The sequence below is a fragment of the Colossoma macropomum genome, unplaced genomic scaffold (assembly GCF_904425465.1).
Source record: "Colossoma macropomum unplaced genomic scaffold, Colossoma_macropomum, whole genome shotgun sequence".
Taxonomy (NCBI): Eukaryota; Metazoa; Chordata; class Actinopteri; order Characiformes; family Serrasalmidae; genus Colossoma; species Colossoma macropomum.
Window position 1 is genome coordinate 13,825,448 of NW_023494788.1, and position 8,929 is coordinate 13,834,376.

An 8,929-nucleotide genomic window follows, 5' to 3' on the forward strand; every position below is an offset into this window, starting at 1 on the left:
CTCTTATTTCTCTAACTGCAGGCCTACTGTGCAAGCTAGATATTTCAAGGACTGTCTGCATATTGACGTCAGATGTAGAGGTTAGTGCTGCGCAGTACGGAGAAAATACCATAATAGTGCTACATTTTGCAGTTACAGAGTGCTTAGCAATACATTCAAGACAAATTAGTGAATCACTGATGTGGTTCAATATTGGCCCGCATTATTTTGACATTTGTTGGATAGCGTGAACATCTTGATGCACCTAAATACCCACAGATCGTCTGTCATTGGTCAAAATGCTCATAGTATACATTATAAGAAACAACATCAGTCCATATTAATCAATGTTGCGTAGAAACAAGTGCACATTTGTGTGTGTGGAATGATGCACAAACTTCACAACAAGTAGTGATTTGAATGCAAGTGATGAATCAGCTTCTGTGCATGGAAACAAGCCTCAATGCACACGTTCCTCATTTGCTAACAGAACATCTTAATTTGTCCACATACACACACAATTTGCATGAAACATGCCCTGATTCATGCCAACGTTGCAATGCAGCCAACAAAAGGAATGCATTCAACAGGTTCAGGAGCCAATGGTTGTCCTCGTAGGCAGACAGGTGGAAGTAACAGAGCTTAAATAGTGATACTGAAAAGAAAGAGATGTAAATAAGATGTATGTATCTTTTTACGGTCTCATTTCTATAGTGACAGAATGTGATATAATGGAGTGGTTGTGTAGTATGATTATTTCTCTAAAGCACTGGCTGCTTGGGCTATATTTTACACTAGAAGAGTCAACATCTTCTACATTAGGCAAGGTCTATTTTTATGTATATTATTGATGATATTAATAATGCTAATAATGACTAATAATGACTAATGACTTAATTTGAAATCAAGCATTTTTTGGGTGGTTAATCTACTCTCAGTTTTGCAGGTACTCTGGCCAGATGTAAGTTTGATCATATAGATTCGCTTCTCTACAGAAGTGAGATTTGCATTCATTATTTTTACAAAAAGTATTTGATCCTTCTCGAAATTGGTGAATAAGGGCCATTGTGATTGGCCAGATAGCTCATTTGCATGTTACAAAATCAGTATTTCAAAATTACAATAATAACACATGATACAGGGATGTAGCTACAATAGAAACATTTAAATGGCTACATGCCAACATTGGTGGTATAATGTCACAAATTCTGCAATAAAGAATGGAAGAAAGCTTTCTTTTTTAGCATCGACATGGAAACACAGCATTATTTAGCTGTTTCTGCAGATTTTGGGAGCTAAACTGTGCTAGTTCCTAGTACAGCTATCGATCAGCATAGTAAAGCAAGCCAGGAAAGCAGGAAGTTGACCATGGAAAAGAAAACAGAGTTGAATACTGTGAATACCCTTCGTCTAATTCCATTCGCCAACCATTTGCAGTAGACGGTAGGCATCTGTTTAATTAGGCTTTACCTCCCAAGTATTCTGTCTGTCATTATAGTAACAAGACATTTTAATTTCATGATTTCTCTCTGGGTATGGTAACTACATTGAAGTCTTTGGGGCATACTTATTCCTAGCTAGCCTCCTAAACCTATAACCAGCCCCGTTAAAATGTAATTCTGGGTACGCCACAAAAATGATACATTGTGCATGCTTAGTAAAGGTGTTCATGTCCTAGGCATTAGATTATCTTCAGTATGTACATATTATTTAGGCACATATCATAACCGTCAAAAAAACCTTCATTTTTTTGCTGTTTTTTATTTTTTTTTACATAACTTGAAAACTTATTACCTTTAGGCATGTTTCAAAATTTCACCATGAACAGACTGACATTATTTAGAAAAAATCTTGTTGTATTAACTTCCATTAAAAGCTAAGAATGTTTTTTTCTCCTATGAACTTGCCATTTTTTGTGAGGTTTTCCTCCAACAGCAATGATATGTATGTATATGTTTGTAAACATTGCGTCAGATTGAAACATTTTTTGTTAATATAATTCAAAAAGGGCAGTGGCCTAGTACATAGCACGATGGGCTGAAAGAAAAGGTTCAAAATTACATTATTACAATTAGTTTGTACATCATGATGTGAAAAACTGTACCATACCTTCTTGACTCATTAAGTACACAGTTCTTCAAGCACACTACTCAGTAGAACAGACAGCTGCTTAACTCACTCTCTAGGAGCTTTCTTACATGACACTCCTCAGTCTCTTCCAGGGAAATAAAGGAGATTTCAGTGCTTTGACTTGCCTCTCCAAATCAATAGCTTGTCTCCTCAAGAAGACTATCAATGGCATTTGAAGCAGACAGAACACAGGTTCCTCTCCAGATCACCTAAAAAGCGGGACCGCTTCCCTCAAATTCCAGCTGCTGTGATGGATGTACAGATGAAACCATTTAAATCCCATCTGGCACAACCAGAGACCCTAAAGAGTCAAAGTTGAAGGGGAAAAAAATGACTGAAAATCAGAAAAAGAAGGAAACTCTTAATGTGTGTGGGTTTAAACTGGTGGTACGTCATTTAGTTGGGCTGTCAAGCCCAGCGCAGCAGCTGGAGAAAGTTCTGTTTGCCTGCAGCACAAATCTGTTAATTTATTTATTTAGGTTTTGAAAAAAAAAGGCAAATTAACAAATGAGATCTGCTGTAAGTCATACTAAAATAATCACTGGTGTCCCAAAGAAATAAATACATGTAATACTCACATGGCTGTCTGGGCTGAATACTCTGCTGTCATTTATGCTTTCAGATAGCACAGTATCATAATTAAACTAAGATGCAGGTTCCTGGCCAACATATTAGAGCTAAAAAGTCCTTAATTGCAGAAATCTGGGGTTCCGAACTGACAGCCAAATTAATAATGGTTGTTTTGGGAGTAGAACTGTTGCTACCGAGCACAAAAAGAAGACCGACTCGATGACCGATATAATTAATGTAATATAACATTAGCTTAACTGCCATTTCTGTCCTTGTAAAGAGTGACTGTTCCCTTGGTGTTCATAGCACTCCATCGCTAATTAGCATTGTCTTTGTGTTGGACAGATTTCAACTTCATGAAATGCCATCATTCTGTGTCAAAATGTTTCCAGAGAGAAATCTGGTGAGCAGTAGAGATTTACACAACCCAGTGTAATTAAGCACTACATTCATTAATGCTAATTATGAAAAAAAAAATGAGACCGGCTTAAATGAAAATGTATTTCGCAGAGAGTGCCAGTACTTTTCTTCAGTATGGACACAGTTATCTTACTGACCCTGCTTCATTATCAGTACTAGCTAGCTGCTTTGATCACAGACAGCCACAAATAACTGTATGTGCGTAATAGAGAGAGAGGGTGAAGGGTTTATTCTATGTCAAACTGCATTTTTATACTATTCTCTACTGAATACTGTAATAAAACACAGTACCGCATAGTATAATCAGAGACTGCCCTTCATTTATTTAAGGAATGTCCATTAAGTACAAGATACTCGATTTTCAGAGTGTGGAATTAATATTATTAATATAATGAGTAGTGATTTTACATATGTCAAAATGTTTGTTTAACCATTTTCAACCTCTCCTCTCAGCAGCCCAGTATAACTATTTAGTTACCATCTAATAGCTGGTTTGGCTAGGCTTCATGTTTTATCACGTGTGCTGGTAATGGAATTTAACAAATCTATGCGATGGCTTGGGGTGTTGAAACATTTTTCACCAAACTTCGTTCTTCAAACTACCTCAGTAGCTCCAGATATCATCTACTATTTAGGAAACTTGGGAAATTCTTGTTATTTTTTTACAGTATTTATGTTTATTTCCATAGAGTCTAAGAATATATAGTACAAGCCAAAACACACATAGTGGCAAGTTAATGGCTGTAAATAATGTGCTTAGGTGGCTAAACCTTTGCATAGTATTATATATTTGACTACAAATTACACAGAAGCCTCAACAACTAAGTATAAAACTTTTCTGCTTCTCACAATCCAAACACATTGGTTTAGACCAGCGGTCACTAACAGGTAGACTGCAGTCTGAGTCCGGACCCAGACGCTGTCCTGTGCAGACCTGGACCTATAACCGATAAACTATGGAGAATCATTTAATTTCGACAAGGTGGTTCCATGTGGCGTAATTTTTCTAGTCTTTAGGGTACTGCTTTAGCGGCCCAGGAAACTCACAGACCAATCGCATGCCTTGTACATATCACACATGACGCTACTTATCCAATCAAATCAAAGCATTACGATGAACACTGAGCCTCCAGTGAGTGATGCACACACAGGGGAGGGACGAGGCGAGAAACAGCAGTCAGAGAAGAAAGTGAGTCAGAGGGAGGTTATTTCACATGGTACGCTCTAAAAAGAGAAAACTGACAATAAATGTTGTTGAAATATGACTGAATTTCACTTTATTTGATTTAACATTCAGTTGTTGACTGCATAAGATGTTGATATAACTACTAGGCTACTTCAGTATATTGTATATGGCACTGAATCATGATGCAAGTTAGACATTATGATGTTCTGGATCTTTGCTTGAGGAAATTTTCTCTAACTGGACCTTATTGAATTTTAATTAAAGACCCCTGGTCTAGACTCTTAAACGGTCAGTCAGTTATTCTAGGAATGGCAGCAGCTTCTTTGTTTGATTTGCATGTTATCTTCTTTTTTCATCTATTGCCTTTTCTCAGTAATAACCACTTTTTGTCAGTGATACATCTTTTGGTACCACTTTAAAATAAGACTACCTTTATAAAGGGTTCATAATGATTTAAAATGAGTTTATTAATGGTTATTAATGAAGTCATAAAGACCTAAAAATACTTAGTAAGCATTTACAACATGAATAAAAAGGGCCACAGTGGCCTGTTGTTTGCCTTACAGTGAACACTCACTCATTTATACTGTTAAACCTGAGATTTTGATCTTTACTGATCTTACTTTTTCTTCTTTATCAGTCAGCATTAAGTCTTAAATCTCTCTACATTAGATAGTGTTATAACTGCTTATTACTGATTTTTAAAGTGTTTATGACCTAACTAATAACCGTGAACAACTAATGTAAAACCGTTCATAAACCCCTTATAAGAGTAGTCGTATTTTAAAGTGGTGCCCATCTTTTCAGGCCCATATTGTTGAGCTGTCTTCTCAGAGTGGAAGGATGGACAGAAATCTCTGAAAACTTTAAGTGCTTTTTATCTGATGGTGATGGTTTTAGGGGTCTACCAGGTCTTGCACAGTTGTTAGGAGTTTTTTCACTTGTTTCCCTTTTGACTTTCCTTTCCTTACACAAATAGATGGTTATGTCCTCAGAATGATCTCCTGTAAAGTGAATAACTTGCGCTTAATGGCAGACTGGAAATGTAATAAATGTAGGGTGGTCTCACAGAACTGTATGTATAGCCCAGCACTTGCAGTAATATACTGTTCTAATCACAGCCCATCATGTGTGCCACAGAGAGGGAAAGACTGATTCTAGGTCAAACTGCATTTGTATATATTATTCTCTACTAAACGCTGCAATAAAAACAATGCACCAAAAAACACAGCGAATGCACTTACTATAAAACTCTTAACCTAAACGTCTGTGAACATTTGCAATAATCTTATTACTCTTGGAATGAATAAAAAGGATTGGTTTATTTTTTACAGCAGATTTAGATCTTAGAAAGACAAGATGTAAGCTGGGCATTGGGGGCCATATGCTACAGATTAAGATATCTTTTATCTCTCGATAGCTTGTACTTCGCTAACGACAAGCCAGTGCATTTAGCCACATGCTTTTAGTCAGTAAAATGCACACTTCCTGCACAGAGCAAATCCCTCTGAATGCATATAATATTGAATTGTTGGGGCCATTACAAAGTGTCCAGAGAACAAACTGCATTATTATCAAGGATTCTATATGGGGGCTTAATGAGGCAGACTTTTTCTGCCCTTTAATCTGTGCACTGATTTATTTTGTGTCAAGCGAAATGCTTGCTCTGTAAAGCAGCTTTACGCAGCGGCCAATACAATAGCATAACAACATATGTGTTTGTTAAAAAAAAACAACAGCGACAACAACAAAACCTACATTATCACTTTGTTATCTGTTTGCAGGCTTGGATTTGTTGTTTTTTAGGGACCTTGTTGGTCCCTGAGGCAAGTCTCCCTGTAACACAGCACACAACCCAGAGAAAAAGTGATGCCAGTGAACTTCAGTGGCCAAAAAAAAAAAGGTCCCAGACGGTTGTTAAAGATGTAAATGAGCGCACTGCAGTAGTTCAGGAGGAGAGACCTATAAATAACTATTATGTAATTAATCTGACTTATTTGGACAGAAACAAACTGACTCATGCAATCATGAAGCACGCCATTATGCCATGTTAGCTTTACAGCGCACTGCTTCCACTGCTGCTCAAAGACTGGCTGCTATGCTCTGAATGTAGCACTCTTAATACAATTAATGTGAATCCTGTTTTTCACAGAGCTTTTGTTTTATGGAATAATTTATGATCATCCATGAGCACAGCAAATTAAAAATTAAAGGTGGAATTCTTAATCCTACAAAAAAGAGACACATCAAATCAAGCTAAAGCATGCACTTTAAGGCATTTCTTTTTTTTTACCAGTCTTTTATTCAAGATATTTTTTTTAATATTTTTTTTTTTTATATTTTCAGTTGCATTGCATTGGTAAATATGCATTAATAATGTATTTTGTCTATTTTTGTATTTCCATACAATTGCGTCAATTAATTAGCCTCTATAGGTCCACATACATAACAAGTGCACTTAAAAACTTTCAAAAGTTTAAAAGTTAAAGACTGTAACTTTAAGAAATTGCACTGCATTGTAATGCAAGGTTATAGAGGAAGATCAGTATCTGCTATTTCAATATAAGCCATCTCCAATTTCCCACATTTGTTTGCTCAAGGTAAATGACATAGGAGCAGGGGTGCAGAAATCTCGGAGGAGGCCGACGACAACAAATACACAGCGGCCACGGTTGCCATGACGATGGCTATACGAATCATGCACTTTTATGCATTATACTGTTTGATGTTAAGTACAAAGGTTTGGTTAGAGCCTGAAGGGACAGTTAAGAATTAAAATTGTTAATTGTTTGAGACGTGCATTTCCCCGCGTGCCAGCTGTTTGGGAGCGAGAGAGGAGGAGGAGGTGGAGGAGGAGGAGGAAGAGGAGGAGGAGGGAGGCAGTGCAGAGAGAGAGAGAGAGAGGGAGAGAGAGAAAGAGAAAAAGAGACAACAGCAGCCATGCTAATTCTGCCACGGCAAATTGAGGCTTTTAGCCAATCGGCCAGAGGCCGTGGCAAATTTGAGCGGCAAGGAGCGGTGTGTGGCGAGGATGAGCAAAAAACGGCACTGCTGACAGTCAGATAAAGTAAGCCTGAGGAAGGAAAGCGGGAAGGAAAGAAAAAAAAAAAACAGGAGCCATAAAGCGAACTGCCTCCTCCCTCGTAAATAACAGCAACATAAATGTCATATGAACTTTATTTCAAGAGCGGGTGGTCTAATAAAGATGCTGTTTTAAAAAGAGGAGTGGTGAAATTCATTGTCATAAGAAGGCCATATCCTTTGCTTCTCCCACTGGCCGTTACTCAGCACTGGTTGACATACAGGACCTTGCCACACCACCTCGCATACATAAAGCCCAGGAGGTCATCCTGCTTTATTCTTCCTCTTTGCATCACTTCTTCCCTAGTCTCCGTCATTCCACCCACAGAGGTACACGGATGGTCTGATATTTAATGTATGTTCCTCATAAACTCATATATTTCTGAGTTTACCGCAAAAAAAGCTGCACTCAGCAGCTGACTAGTGATAAACGTAGCACAATGTAGCACAAATTTACCAGTTGTGACATACCACCAGAAAATATCAGACCATGCTAGTAAAACAATGTGGTCTGTCAAGGAATTAGTAAATAAATCTCTTTAAATTCTATACCATGAGGTGCATAAATGAGCATAACATTAAGATTACCTATAGTAAATAAGGAGGCCCTAACAGTTAGCAACCAACAGTAAATCAAAGGCGCCAATGATAAATCTTGGCTAAAGCATACTAGCCAATCAACCAAACTATGTCATGGCTATAATATATTAACATGTCCCAATTAATGTTTTTTATGAACAGTGTGGGTTCATTGGCTAGCTTTCCTCACTCATATCTCTAAAGAACATCAAATTCTAGCTTAGCAAGGTAGCAGTGAGAAAAACTGCCATTAACTGACATTTAGCAACTTTCACACTGTGGTAATAAACTGTGTGGTCAAGTGTGGTAGTTGGTGCATGGTGGTAAAAACATGTACCATATTAGTGATCTGCAGCAGTCCTTTAACTAAACAGTGCCCACAGTTGGGCAAATGTCCCTCCCCCTCTGCTGTAATTTCCATTTTAATTGGTTCTGCCACTGCCTTTGACTGTGTGTCTGTCCATGCCTACAGGTCTATGAACTGTGTGGTTCAGGAGAGTGTTTTTTTTTTTTCTTCTTCAAAATAAGCAGCATGAACACAATCAAATAGTGGTGGGGCATCACCCCAGCACTTTGAAAAGTAGTAGGTCAAGTGCTGGCTCATCCTTGAGATTCTAGTCAGCATGATCTCTGCCAAAGTTACTGATTACCACTCAAACACAAAGTTTGTGACAAATACAGGTTGTGATGATTTGGTGACCAATTTTACAAGCTGACAGGGACATCTGAATGCACCGTTATTATTCAGGTCTCAAAATCAAGGTTGCAGGCAAAGTAAAAAAAGACCTTAAATGGTTTCGGGCTGCCATAAAAGGTTTTTGGTGATTGAAGGTCTGCAAGGTTGAACCAGTTAAGTCCTTAGAATTCTTAGGAGTGAAGGATACAGCCTCATTTGAAGGAACCTACAAAATAGGACAGCCTTCAGTGATGTAACAGGTGATAAATGCAACTTATTACTGCTGCATCCTTGACTGTTCCATGCTA